This window comes from Panthera onca, chromosome C2 (assembly GCF_046562875.1).
Source record: "Panthera onca isolate mPanOnc1 chromosome C2, mPanOnc1 haplotype 2, whole genome shotgun sequence".
Lineage (NCBI taxonomy): Eukaryota > Metazoa > Chordata > Mammalia > Carnivora > Felidae > Panthera > Panthera onca.
The window spans coordinates 6,967,563-6,981,895 of NC_138347.1; the positions used below are offsets into that span (position 1 = coordinate 6,967,563).

The following is a 14,333-nucleotide window of genomic DNA, read 5'->3' on the forward strand; positions in this document are numbered from 1 at the left end:
TGGTACTAGGGAGCAACTGAAAAGAATCAATCGAATTTGCAAATGATGATTCTAGCACAGAGTGTATAAATTGACATGGCCCTATAAATGTGCACCTTTTAATATGCATTCTGTTCTTTGTACCATAACCTCTTTGAGAAAAGGATGCATTCTTGTCAGAAGCTTATTCTGTTTTCACGATTTATTTTTATTGGTATCTTGTCTTGGCCCCCTAAGGACAGGTGGCTTGTATTTCATCTACTATGATGTGTGTGTGTGTGTGTGTGTGTGTGTGTGTGTTTGCAGGAAATTTCCTAAGAATAGATTTGCAGTTTCATGAAAGTTGCCCATTTAAAAAAGAAACACTTCCTTGGAGGGTTTGAAATGGCAGATTTTCAAATTAATGGGTCCATTTTGGCGGCTTTAGGGTTAAAGATCCCCTCAGAATCTAAAGGGTCCCCGAAAAGGCAATTTCTAAACTCAGCTGCTTAGACCCAGTTTTTTTCCCCCAGCAAACAGGAAATGGAGCCCTGAAGGCTTTTTTTTTTTTTAAACTGGAAAGTGCGGAGGGGGGGCGGGCATACTCACCGATGCCCACTCACAACCCCGAGCCTGACCCAGACTTGGGGGTCTCTCTGTGTTTTTTCTTCTCTCTCTTTTTTTCTATTATTTTGGCAGACTTTTTGGAATGTCTGGGAGCTAAGGGCTTTGCTTCATGGAGCAGAATTCTGCAGCAAGAAAAAGAGAAAGTTATAGACTAAACCACAGAAATGTAAACACGTCTGCAGCTAAAATAACTCCACTTTCATTGAAAACACTCCTCCTTCACAATCAGACTTCTGTGTGCTATGGTCAATAAAACTGCATGTTAATAGCGACCAATTAATAGATTATGTTGCCCGGCCTTAAAAGTTGAGGGAGTTTTAATTATTATTTTTCAAATTAAAGGAGTGCTTATTCCCTCCCATCCCTTGGGGTGGTGGGGGGGGGGGACTTAGCCTTCTTGCTGGCTGTTTGCTGAAATTCTTGGCTGTTAAAGTTTGGAGAGGGAGGGACATGAGTAGTTTTCACTTGGTCGGAAAGGAGCGAGCGTGCAAGAGGACGTTCTGGGATGGGTTCCTAGCGAGCGCAGGGATGGTGGTGACGGGCCCCCGGGGACAGCAGTGAATGAAGAGACGACGCACTCAGGTAAGCGCGATTTTGATGTCACGATTCACTGATAAACTAAAACATCTGGAGGGGCTTAGCACAGTGCCCCACAGGCCGAGGAGCGGGACCTCGCGGCTCCCCCGTTGGGGAGTTGTTTTTTGCCGACTGGATTCTGTTCTCACGAGGGCTGCTGTCACGGCGCCCGCGCGTCCGGCCGGGTGTCTGGGCATCCCGCGTCGCGCTGCTCCCCGGCCTCCGCCGGCCCGTCCCGGCGCTCGCCTCTGGCTCCGGGGACGCGCAGGTAGCGACCCCAGGTCTCGCTGAAGCCGGAGGCACCTTGGCACCGCGTCTCTTCTTCCCCAGTCTGAGGGCGACGTGGTCTTGATTCTGATGCGCATCCCAAGGCAGCCGGTGGTTTCAAACTTCTACGGCTGCCACCGGTTCTTTTATTACATGTGACGTCTGTCGTGGCTGAGGCTGGGCAAGAAAAAAAAACACTGCTTCTCACCAGAAGCGACCCCGAGTTCGAGAAGCAAGCTCCTCCGGGGCTCCCCCCGCCCCACTCCTCTGGTCTCCCCTCCTGGAGGCGCGTCCCGGGTTTGTCTCCGGCCCGGCTCACGCCGTCCCGGGCTCGGCTGTAGCTCCTCCTCCTCCTCCTCCTCCTCCTCCTCCTCCTCCTCCTCCTCGCCCCCAGCGCCCTCCCCCGCCGTCAGCTCCGTCCTAAACCCGGCGGCGACCAGACCCGCCCGCGCCGCCGCGCTCCCCGGCCCCCGGGCGCGCGCACGGACACGCGCGCCCGCAGACCCACGCGCGCGCCCCCACGCGCCCGGGGACACGCGCGCCCCCGCGCCCGCGCCCCGCCCCCCGGGCGCGCACCTCCCGCTCGCGGGTCGCGCGTCGGGGCGGCCTCCCTGCTCGGCGATTGGCGGGAGCCGGAGCCTCCCCGAGGCCGGCGCCCACACCATGGGCTGAGCCCGTCGGCGCCCCGGGAGTCAGTGCGGCCCGGCTCCGCGCGCGCACCGCCAGGCACGCGCGCGGGCACACGCGGGCGCGGACACGCACGTGCGGGACACGCCCTCCCCGACGGCGGCGCTCGCCTCCGGTAAGTCCCGCGCCCCGCGCGCCCTGCCCGGCTCCCGCGCGGGCGGCGGCGGGGTGGCCGGCCCTTCCGACGGCGCGGGGACAGGTGGGGCGTGCGACGCAGGGAGGGACGGCTCGCCGCTGCGCTGCCCGGGGTCCCGGGGAAGGCGCGCGGGGCCCGGGCGGGACGGAGAGGAGCAGGGACCCCGAAATCGGCGGGGGCCTCATCTGGGACACCGAGCAAAAAAAAAAAAAAAAAAAAAAAAAGCGTGTTCGTTCTTGCCTCGATGGGAGTTCGGTGTTGCCCTGAAGTCCACTGTGGGCTGGAAGCGGGGACCAGATGTGGACTAGGCTGTCACCCCGCTGGGTCATTGCAGGCAGGGACTCTACCTCCGACGTCGCTCCAAACCCCGGGAAACCGGGCTCTGCCTCTTTCTTCTCCCCCGTCCCTGTCTCCGTCGTGTCACCTCTGACACTTCAGCCTGCAGCTGTTATGTTTGCGTGCTTACAATTTGCCACCTTAATTGGGAGTTCTTGGCATGTTTAAAAATGTGGCCTGTAATTCTTTTTTTTTTTTTTTTAATCAGATAGCCTTGGTATAGAGATGGTTTACAAAAGGTACTTATAGACTTATTTTTTTAGTATTTTTAAGCCTAAAACTTAAATGCTATTATTAATAGCAGACCAGACTGCCCAGTAAAATGGGTAAACAATTTTGATGCAGATGTGCACTTAATGCAACTCGTTGATATAAGGGTAATTTCGTTTATCCTTCAAAAGAACTTATTCATATGGGCCACAGATTTCACACTCGACATGTTTCTGTAGTTCTGCAGTTCAAAAAACTTCCAATGCGAGTAAAAAACATTGTATTCTTCCCCGGGGTGACATAACATAGCGCATAGAGTTTATTTATCATTGGAACTACTTTTGAGGATTTTCGGTTGTCTCCAAGTAGTTTAGAGCCCTTGACCAGCCTCAGCTCCGCATCACCTTATCACCCGGAGAACTGTCACATTCCTGGGGTTAACCCCTGCTCTGCTGGCAGCCGCTGGTGTGGGCTCCTTCAGCCCCCCGGGAAGACCAGGCAACACGAGTTCTGTACAAACCCAACCAAATTACTTCAGTGGGTGTCAAATTATGAATGAGCTAATCATACCATCGAAATGACAAATCTGGTGGAAGCAGGGTGAGATATGCAAACTTTGTGGCTAGTATGTGAAGTTTCATAATTCTAAAGAAAGGTTTTATGAGTGCTACCCACATCACAAATGCCGTTTGCGGTCCGGTAATCCTAGCTTCATTCGGACATTGCACGGTGCTGGCGAATGGGTATTATATCTTTTGATTTATAGGTTTCAGAATGTGTCATTCCAGTTACACTTAAAATTACAGTTTCTTCTCTTTTCTGACACTTTGTCATGACTTCATTTTAGTTTAAAAAATTCAGGGTAGGCTCGTGATACATTATTTTACATGAGTCTGTGATTTCACGATGAGTGCCTGGGGATTTAACCCGATGTTCCTCCTTCAGCTAAAATTTTGAAAATCAGCCTTTCCCATTGAATGGATTATGTAACGGGGCTGCGTGTCCGTGTGGATATCAACAGTCCTCCCTCTACTTCCCATGTTTTGTTTTGGTATTCTAGAAAAAGCTTGTTGAATTTCTAATCTCAGAAAAATCCAGTGTTTTATTTGTGGTAAGGGCTAAGATCCCAGGGGAGTGCCAGATATGTATATATATGTAAGAAGGAAAGCATCTCCCCAAGATGTCAAAATGGATTTTTAACTTACGTGCTTTTGTAAAGCGTCATACACATGATGTGCATGCATGGGATATATCATGTCTCGTATCATAGGCAAATAGATAATAGAAAACTTCCAACTTTTTCCCTAAAATTAATATTCGCTCTGATTTTTTTTTTCCGGCTCATTATCCTTAAACAAGAACATAAAATAACAGAAGGGGGAATTATTTCTTCACAAGACAGAGGAGCTAATGTTCCTGGAGGCTTTTCCTATCCTCAGTGAAAAACGATAGCAGGTCGGCGTCGGTCATATGATACGGAGTGGTGGGGAGACATTGTCATGTTGAATAAATGTCAGTGCTGCCTTCGATTTCATAGAACTCTGTTCAGGAGGTGTTGACATAAAGACACCTGCATGTTTCTAACGAGACTTACGGAGCTGGGGAAACAAGATGTGGCCAAGGTAACTTAAGTCATCATGCGCGAAACCCCGGCCTTTTGATGGAGCTCCGTGTAGGGTGGGAGTTGATCGCTCTCTAACTGCAAGTCTCTGTGTCGCCTCCCGGCTTCATCAGCCTTTGCTTCCCAGGCAAGCTTTTCCGGTGAGGAGGAGAATGCCAAAGGGGGTTCTGTGTTCTTTCCCCTCTCTGTGGAAGGATTCTTGGGCTTTTCCTAGGGGATGTAGTCCTTCAGAATACAGCTTTTGTTTATGGTCTATACACCTTGAACTTGAAACTGTATTAAAAACTCTGGAGCGGCATCTGTAAGAAAAAGAAGCCGACGTACAGTAGAAGCATTTAAATGTTTCGGACACAACTTCAGGTCGTTTCGATACCTGGTTGCGGAAGTGTGGGGAGTTGGGGGTCTTGGGGGGACTTTGTAAGTCACGGCGGTAGCTGGTGATTGCTCGCACACGAGGGCTTGTTGATGCTCTGGATGACCTTCTCTCTCTAGTGTTTCCTTGCACTTCTGGGCGTGAGTTAATTACTTGTACATTTAGCGTTGAGTATTAGCCGTGAGTTAATTACTTGTACATTTTGCATTGTCAGTATGTGGCCCACATTTATTGATTCAAAGCTGTTTGTAGATAAATGACAGGAGTTTCCAGTGGTCTGGACTAGCCTCCAAACGGTTCTTCAAAAGAGCCTGGCATGGGGGGGAGGGGGGAAGATTCCCCTTTTAACTTTACCTTTTATTTCTAACATTTTAGCATTTAAAGGAGAGAGGATTCAAGGCTTCATGTTTGTAACATTGCAGACCTAGCGAAGGTAGTGAAGGCGGGTGGTCTAAAATTAACTTGGCTAAATTTAAGTGTAAGTAAAACGTAGACAGCACCAAGAAATTAAAGGGTGCGTCCAAAAATGGAGCTCTGGGTCTACGTTTTAGATTTAAAGTAACTTTTAAGTTCTTCTATTTTTAAGGCCACATGTCATAATCTGGAAGACCCTGATTGCGTAGGAGAAATAGTAATTTAACAATGAAAGTAAGGGGTTCAGTTACCTTGACTCCGCGCATGTTCAGAAGTGTGTGCAAAGGAAGTCCAGTTATGTGACTTTTCTGCTTGAAAATGGCTGCGTGTGGAGAATGAAATATCCTCGAAGTGTGGAAAACAAGCCTTTTTGAGTTAATTTATCGCTTTTTAAAATTACAATCCTAGACGACGAGACGTGAGATCTGATTTAGGACACACTGCCAGCGTGTCGAAAGGTTTTTAAAAACGAGATGGGTGGCTGCCTCCTTTCAAAACATACCCTTTGGTTTTGAATTGTGTTAGTGGGAATGAGATTTTCACACATGCTGGTGTCTCATATGGGATTCCTTTTAGTAATAATATTATTCCAATAATTATTCCCCCTGGAAGTGGTGGGGGGGGGGGGAAGCATCTGTCCAACGAGTTAGGAAAGAAAACAGACAGCTGCGTGGCGATATTTTTTAATAGCAGGAAACTCTAATTTTCACTTAATTAAAAGTCCGGCAAAGGTTCCCAAATCTTAATTTAAGAGTCAAGATGAGGGACACCTGGGTGGCTCAGTTGGTTAAGCTTCCGACTTTGGCTCAGGTCATGATCTCAACAGCTTGTGAGTTCGAGCCCCGCGTCGGGCTCTGTGCTGACAGCTGAGCCTGGAGCCTGCTTCGGATTCTGTGTCTCCCTCTCTCTCTGTCCCTCCCCTGCTGATGCTCTGTCTCTCTCTCTCTCTCGAAAATAAATGGACATTAAAAAAATAAAAAAAATAAAAGGGAAGATGTGTGTTTAGTTCTCGGTTAAGGTCCAGGGGAGCACAGGAGGTGAGCCCCGCTTGGTGTCCTATCGTTGCCCGATTTCTGTTCCTCTCCGTTCCTGGTGGGAAGATTCATCTTCTCTGGGTCGGAGTGGAAGTGTGGGTTGTGGATTCTTGGCGCTGAGTAACTTAGCTGAAGTTGCAGAGTAAAAGAAAGACAAAATTGGAGTGCGCGTTTTTCTGTGTTCCGGGCATGGAGGTCTGCGTGACCACCTTGGGTACAGCCGCATCGGGGGCATGGGTTCGCTGGTGTCGTCACCTTTCTGTCTGCGCTAAGATGGACCTCAGACTCTGTTGCTCTTGGGAACAGGAAGAGAAACCCAGGGTCTTAACCATGTCTGCTAACGACCCGTTGCCTTCACAGAATAAATTGATTGCAGTCGGCAGCGGGGGAAGTCACGTTCCCATTCGGTGTCACTGAGGCCAGGAATTCCGCTTGAAGCCGAGGGAATGAGGATCTCAGGCTTCTGAGAGGAGATTGAAAGGAGCTGTCATGAGGAGCCTGGTGGGAGGGGGAGGGGACCACTAGGGCACCTTGCAGGGAGGACCCCAGGAGTGAACAGGGTAGGACTTCAGGATCCTTACATGGGCCTACAGAGATCTACGCCGAGTATAAATAATGACGGAAGTGTGTGCTCGTAAAAGAAAATGTTGGGAAACATTTTCCACTTACGATCTTAATGTAAAACTTTTTTTTTTCTTAAGTTTATTTATTTTGAGAGAGAGTGCGTGGAAGTGAGGCAGGGAGGGGCAGAGAGAGAGAGAGAGAGAGAGAGAGAGAGAGAGAGGGAATCTTTGCTGTCAGCATAGAGCCCGACTTGGGACTTGAACTCACAAACTGTGTGATCATGATCTGAGCTGAAACCAAGAGTTGGACACACCCAGGTGTCCCTTCATATTAAACTTTTATTTATTTATTTATTTATTTACTTATTTATTTATTTATGTTTGTTTATTTATTTCTGTATATTTTGTTGTCCATTTGGCTTACATACAGCCCAACAAGTACCCTCCTCAGTGCCCCAAATATTAAACTTTTAAATGAAACGGCTTAGGAAGCTGAAGTTTCTTTTATTAGGAAGCGAGGCAAAAACGCATAGAAAAGAAACTGCCAGCTGAGGAACGTTCTGACATCTCATACTTCGAGTGCCTTCTCATTAATATCGTATCCGACCTCACAAAGCCGGTGTGAGCCTGCTGCCACATTTACAAATCTGGGTCTCTAATTGCACAGAATGTAACCTCGTCTCGTGCAAAGGCTCTGGCTCTTTTTGCAGCGCAAGATACAGCGGCGAGATGACAGAATCAGCAAAAGGAGAGGAAAATTTGCTTCTCCAGGATCGAAAAGTACTTTCTCGTCTATTTGACCCTGGCAGTAAAATTTACTTCACTGCGGAGTTCTGAAATAGAAATAATGACAATAAAGATCAAATCCAGGGAATGTTGCCGGTCTTTTCTGGAGAAGGCAGGTTAAGTCAGCATCTTACCAATGTTTCCTCCGAGCTCTGAGACCCAAATGAAAGTCCCGGCTTTGGAGGCAGAGGAAGAGCATACCCATTACCGCTTGAGGTCTCAAAGAGAGAGGATTTCATAGCTGAAAGAGCATCTGTTCTGAAGCGGCCCACTACATAACTGGATGTAGTTTTGCAGTTTTCTAAGACTTACTTATAAATGCAGGTGATGAAACAGAACATCCCCCAAGGACAGTGTCTCCCCAACACTCCCTACCGAACGGGTAAAACCAGAGCTGAGCCAGTAGAATCATCCCGTAAGTACGCAGACCCCACAGGGAACTACCAGGAGGCAGAGAAGGGGTTACATTTGTCTCCATGTATCAGAACGCGTGTAGAACGACAGGTAGCTGCAGCATAAAGTTTTTCTTTGCAAAAACGAAGCATTAAATCATGCTGAGTTTTGTTTATTGGTTTTAGGCGACCTGGGAACGTGTTTCGCAATCCAGGTTTCTGGATCACCTATTAAACGAGAGCACCAGCCACACAGAGACACGGGGGACCTGGGTCCATTAGGGACGATGAAGGCACTGGGTACATCTGGAGGTTCGGAACACCACTGCACATTTAATGGGGAAAGCCGGAAAATTCCAGCGGGAAGCTCACCTTTCTACCTGTCTGACTCCGGCAATTAGTGACCCGCCTGATTTATTCTTTTCCCAGCTAATCGTATTGACAGCAGGCAAACAGAACGATAGCCCTTTTCACTCCAGATCGCTAATAGCACTCTGAGAGCAGCGTCCTCGGGAAACACGTCCCCAGGCGGAAATGAATGCGGGCCAGGCGGCGTGCCCGGAGACGCAGGGAACGCTGACAGGCAGAGGTCGGACCGTGGCCGGCTTCCGTCCAGGTGGTGACGGTCTCGGGCCGCCGGCGGAGGAGGGGGCTTCTGGGTCAGAGAGGGGCGAGTCCAGGAAGAGAGACCGGCAGGTGCGGGAAATGTACCAGGGAATGGCGAGCTGCCTTTTCAGGCTGCGTTCCTGACTCACGGTCTGCGCAAGACGCCGCGTGGGGCACTGGGGAAGCCTCGGGTTGTACCGTCAGGACGTTGAAATATGGAAAGGGGGCGGGGGGGGGGTGGTGGTGAAGGCCCGTGCTGCGGGATCTAGAGAGGAGGTGACTTCATATGCTGACAAAAGGGCCTCATTCAGGACGGCCACCTGCTCAGCCCGGGCCTGTTTGATGGTGAGCCAGGGCCCCACGCTGTGCAGCGGTGGCGGTGGTGGCCCCCATGGGGCTGCTACGTCAAGCACTCTGATGGGTATAGCGGTGGCCGTGACAGAGACTCCACCGAGGCAACACACGGGGCAAGCTTCTCATCCCATCGCACAGGCCCTTATCTCTACGGACCCACGGGAGAACCTCACGTTTAGCCTTCGATTCGGGAGAAATCGTGCGAGCCTTTGGCTGGCTGGCCCAGCTCCGGCAAGCGGCCCCACAGCCCGCCTGCAGGGCTCTTACCCTTGTTCCTCCTACAGCCTCATCCGTACTATTTATTTTGCAACTACTGCTTTTTTTTTAATGTTTACTTTTTTGTGGGGGCGGGGAGGGGCAGAGAGAGAGGGAGACACAGAATCCCAAGCAGGCTGCAGGCTCCGAGCTGTCAGCACAGAGCCCGACGCGGGGCTCGAACTCACGAACTGGGAGATGGTGACCTGAGCCGAAGTTGGACGCTTAACTGACTGAGCCACCCAGGCGCCCCTACTTCTGAGTTTTTAAAAACCTTTTTATATTGCATATATCCTTGTAGATCACTTTAAATCTTTTTTTTTTTTTTTTTTTTTTTTGGAACAAGGTGGAATATAAAAAATTTCCATCTTATAAGAATCATACGATCAAAGAGTGATCTAAACCATACCCTAGGAAGACCCAAGAATGCTTCCCGAAGGACGAGGCATTGGAGCTGTGCCGTGCCGCCAGGTGGTGTGTTGGCCCTGGTTCGGCGGGGACAGACTGCAGGCTGCAGTGGGCAGGGGGCAGGGGTGTTAGGCATTGCTCGTGTTCAGGGTGTTGGAGGTGCTACTTGGGAGGTGGTCCATGTAGCACAGGAAGTGCCCAACCCTTCCCGGTTCTGGACGGACCAATCTAGACACTTACTTCAATATCCCAAGTGTGAAGTTATTTCTTAAAAATATTTATTTTTGAGAGAGAGAGAGAGAGCACACAAGCAGGAAAGTAGCAGAGAGAGAGGGAGATACAGAATCCGAAATAGGCCCCAGGCTCCAAGCTGTGAGCACAGAGCCCGACGCAGAGCTAGAAATCACAAACCATGAGCTGACTTCAGACACTTAATGGGCTGAGCCGCCCAGGCACCCCCTCCAGTGTGCAATTAAAATAGGGGATAAAATAGTGTTGCAAAAAGGCAGGAAGAGTGTGGTGTTTGGAGGGTTGTAATTGACATTGGGTGCACCAGGTGGGGGAAGCATGGGGCATGTGTCACTGTAGGTCACTCTTGCCGTGGCTCTTTGGAGGAAGGGCCTTTATTGCCCCCGTTTTCCAGAAGAGCGGAGTGAGGCTTGGGAGTGCGGAGGCCAGAGTCCCACCGATAGTAAGAACCTGCAGCGACAAGTTCTGGAATCTTTGCAAGGGCTCTGCTGTCTGGAATCCCCTTGGTCAGAGCAGAGAGCCCGCTGACAGAAGTGACGAGGAGGGAGCATGGTGACAAAGAGGCTGAGTCAGTGGGAGGTCAGAGCAGCACTGGTCAGAACGTCGAGTGCAAGTCTCACGCCTAGTTTTAAACATTTTAGCAGTTAAGAAAGACAAAGAAACTGGTTAAATTCGTTTTAACAATCGATTTCATGTAATGCAACGTGCAAAATATTATCATTTCAAATGCAATGCGTATAAAAATATTGGTGAGCTATTTTACGTTATTATTTTTTATTACAGTAAATGTTCAAAATCCGGTGTGCAGTTTACACGTACAGCACATCTCGGGCTGGACTGACCATATTTCGAGGGCTCAGCGGCCACACATGGCTAGCGACCACCGTAGTGGATGGTGCAGGTTTAGAATCTTGGGAAGATGAGTTCCTGTTTCATGTACTCGGGCAGCAGCTGTGAAATTTGTAATATAACTCGCTCACTGGACTGGGATGCTGTGACTTTGTATCTCCTTTGGCTATCTCCTGGAAGGTCACTGTGGGACCAGCTAGGATTGCAACAGAAAACCTAACACTAGCCGTGGCACATTCAGTACTAACTTTGCACTTTTCAAATCGGAGGGAAAATTCATATATAATGTTTCCTGTTGACTCACTTCGTTCTTCGAAAGAGCAAAATAAAATCTCTACTTTCAGGCGGACACTTTGCATACCCCGTAATGGGTACGTGCTGCCTTGATTGGAATCCTGTGCTCTGACAACTTCATGAGCAAAAAAATCCTACCTGACTATTCCCTGTTTAAAGGCAATTCCAGTAGGATGACAAATTTCTTATTTTGCGTGTGGACAGTTTCTTGAGAAAAATGCGATTTATCATTTTGAAGAATAACATTCTTTTCTTTTAATATTTTTTTTTTTTTAGTGTTTATTTTTGAGAGAGAGACAGAATGTGAGTGGGTTAGGGGCAGAGAGAGAGGGAGACACAGAATCCGAAGCAGGCTCCAGGCTCCGAGCCGTCGGCACAGAGCCTGACACGGGGCTCGAACTCACGAGCCGTGAGATCACGACCTGAGCCAAAGTCGGACACTCAGCCGACTGGGCCACCCAGGCGCCCCCGAAGAGTAACATTCTTGAGGTGCCGGGATCCCTGAGAAAGAAAGAACATCGATGGGGTGGATCGTTGCAGAATTAAGTTTCGAGGGCAAGAATTTGCGGTTTGGTAGCAGCAGGTTCATCTCACATAGGCCTCTCCCTCTTCGTGGAGCACCCAAGTTCGTGGCAAAGTCTTACAGAGTCAATCATGTTGTTCATTCGTTGCTTGTCATCGTCAGTGTGCTGTGTAATGTGTCTTTCAATCGCTGAATAACTGAACGACTGTCCTTGAATAGCTGTCTTTACCATATGCATGCTTTGGTGTTCAGATTTTTTTTTTTTTTTTTAAATGTTTTATTTATTTTTGAGACAGGGAGAGACAGAGCACGAACAGGGTAGGGTCAGAGAGAGGGAGACATAGAATCTGAAGCAGGCTCCAGGCTCTGAGCTGTCAGCACAGAGCCCGACGCGGGGCTCGAACTCACGGACCGTGAGATCGTGACCTGAGCCGAAGTCGGCCGCCCAACCGACTGAGCCACCCAGGCGCCCCTGGTGTTCAGATTTAATTTAATTTTTATGCAAAGGAAAAAAAAACAAAAAACAAACAAAAAACTCTTCACTGTAGATTCTTACTCCTCCACATTTCCTTGAGTAAGAAATTTGTTTTCAGTTCCAGTGCTTGGTCTGCAGCAAACTCCTCGTCTGTGCTTCCTTGTAAATGGTTTGTTTTCATTATCGCTAGTGCCTGATAAGGGAATTTTGCTCTCCTTGTTCTGGTTTATTTTTCCCAGTGGGCAGTGCTTGCTGTAAACAAAACAAAACAACAAAACAAAACAAAAAAACCCCCCAAAAAACCAGTTTTAAGTAAAATGCATGTGGCTGGTCTCAACTCTACTCACCGTAGCAAATTTAACACCTAATTCTGCGCAGTTATTGGGCAACCAAACAAAAGGGACAAAGAATGTTGTGATTTATTAAAAACAAAAACAAAAACAAAAACAAAACCCAGACCTCAAAATGAATGAACGGGGCTGTACGCTCTCGTCTGTTCTGTCACACGTTTCTGGCCGCTGGGGCGCTTCATGGTAAGGCCGTCGAGGGACGCACAAAGCCGCAAGAATATTTATCTTGCGTCCAGTAGGCTCCACTGCTTTCACACCCGGACGCCGAATCCGGTTTTGCGGTCGAATCCCGCTCCGTTCACCGGGGAGCCTCGGCTACCAGGCGAGATCCTTCTAGAAGTAACCGCAGTTCTGTTCTGGGGCTCCTGCGTGTCCCCTGGATGCCGTCGGCTGCGTCTAACCTACTGGTTTCCCACGGGACTACAAATTTAATTTAAGGCCTAAATTGTATTTGAGAAGTCTGAAGCGCATTAAGCCTTCTGAAATAATTCACTTGGGGTTACGTTCAGTGAACGTGTAAATATGAGAATGTGCGAGGCAAGTGGTCTCAACAGAGAATGGATGCGAGACCGCGTTGATGTAAGCCACATGTGCTTCAAATCTTGGAGGAAAATCTGTGTCACCGCTGGCGACCAGACCTTGAGGTTGGCCGGGGAGGTTTACGTCCAGTCGCTTCTGCGCTGGGTCCCTGCCGCGTCCCCGGGGGAGACCTCGGAGACAAACTGCTAACTGTGGGACTGTCAGCCAGGGGGCTCAGCTGTCAGCTGTGGCACGGTGAAGGCGACAGAAAGCCAGAGGGAGGGGCTGTGTCGCCCCCATCCCCAGACGGTTCCCCACCAGCTTCTCAGGTTGGGTGTTTGTGGGTGCGAAATGGCCAACGTGTGCTCTTGGAAGCTGCTATGTGAGTTAGACTTGGGTTGGGGACGACAACCGTGGGGTCCTTGCCTCCAGGCTGAAGACCTTTCTTATGCTGGGGCGGGTACAGTGACATGATAGTGTCAGGCTCTAGAGACACCTGGTCAGTGAGGACAGTGAGCGTTGCTAAGTGCCCCCCACTTCCTGCTGACCTCTGGCGGACACGTCTCCCCCTCGGCACCGGAACCTCCCATCTCTGCCTCTCCTGCACCGGCCTGGTCCCCTTAAGCGCATGGGGTCTGAGGTGGCCGTGCCAGCGAAATTTCACCTGCCGTGGGCATGCACGGGGGCTAAAAGAAACAAGCCGGCGAGTCTAATGAAATCAGGCTGCAGATCTGAAGCGATTTTGGAATATCCTGCTCTGCTTTCTGTCCTGTGTCTGGTTTTCATGGAAATTGGTGTCTGGGAATGAGAGGGAATCGGAGGGGATTTGCTGGAGGCAGGTGCCTGCTTCTTTGGCTTTGGCCCTTAGGAGTCAGGTCCAGGGACCTCCTCAGAGGGGGGAGGGACACAGAGGTCTTAGGAGATTTGATGAGCACCGTGCAGTCTTTATAAGACTGGGGATTTTTGCAGACTTCCTGATTGTTGAAAATTATTCATAAGTCCGCCGTAGTCTGGGATTTTTAGGACAGAAAGCACACTCCACTTATTGTCTGTGCTTCGTAAGTTACCCTTTGAGGTCGCCACAATGTTATTTTTATGGCGTGCGAGGCCGCCTGCGTGGGTAACTTCTGAGATTATGAGTAAAACGACTCCATTTCTTTCTCCGGCAAGGGCTTGACCGGTTCAGGTCAAAGATGTGCAGCAGCATCCTGGCCCTGGTGGAAATCCAGGCTGCGTCCTGAGACATTGGGAATGCGTTCTGGTCCACCCTAGATGAAAGAAGTCGTGGAAATGAGGATCGGAATTCGTTACGTTTGCCCTGGCAAGGGAAGCAAGATTGAGCACCAGTTTTTAGTCTTTGCTCCAAGCAAGTGAAATAAGAATTGCATATCATGTATTCGAGAAAGTGAAATGCATGCTTCCCTTTTGGAATGAGCGAGATTTGTAACAGACTAAGGCAAGAAGGCAGAGA

General features: G+C 49.5%; 1 protein-coding gene across 2 annotated transcripts in view; it reads left to right on the forward strand.

The window, feature by feature from the left end:
* Positions 1–1,100: 1,100 nt before the first annotated feature.
* ERG (ETS transcription factor ERG) overlaps positions 1,101–14,333 on the forward strand; it is a 263,881-nt gene continuing 250,648 nt past the window's right edge. Inside the window, exon 1 of one of the 2 annotated variants that reach the window (XM_078452772.2) lies at positions 1,101–1,167. The gene's annotated coding sequence lies outside the window, so the exon portion shown is untranslated. Of the gene's footprint in view, positions 1,168–2,129; positions 2,231–14,333 lie in introns of those variants that run through there. The other variant, XM_060640881.3, reaches the window with a different exon arrangement.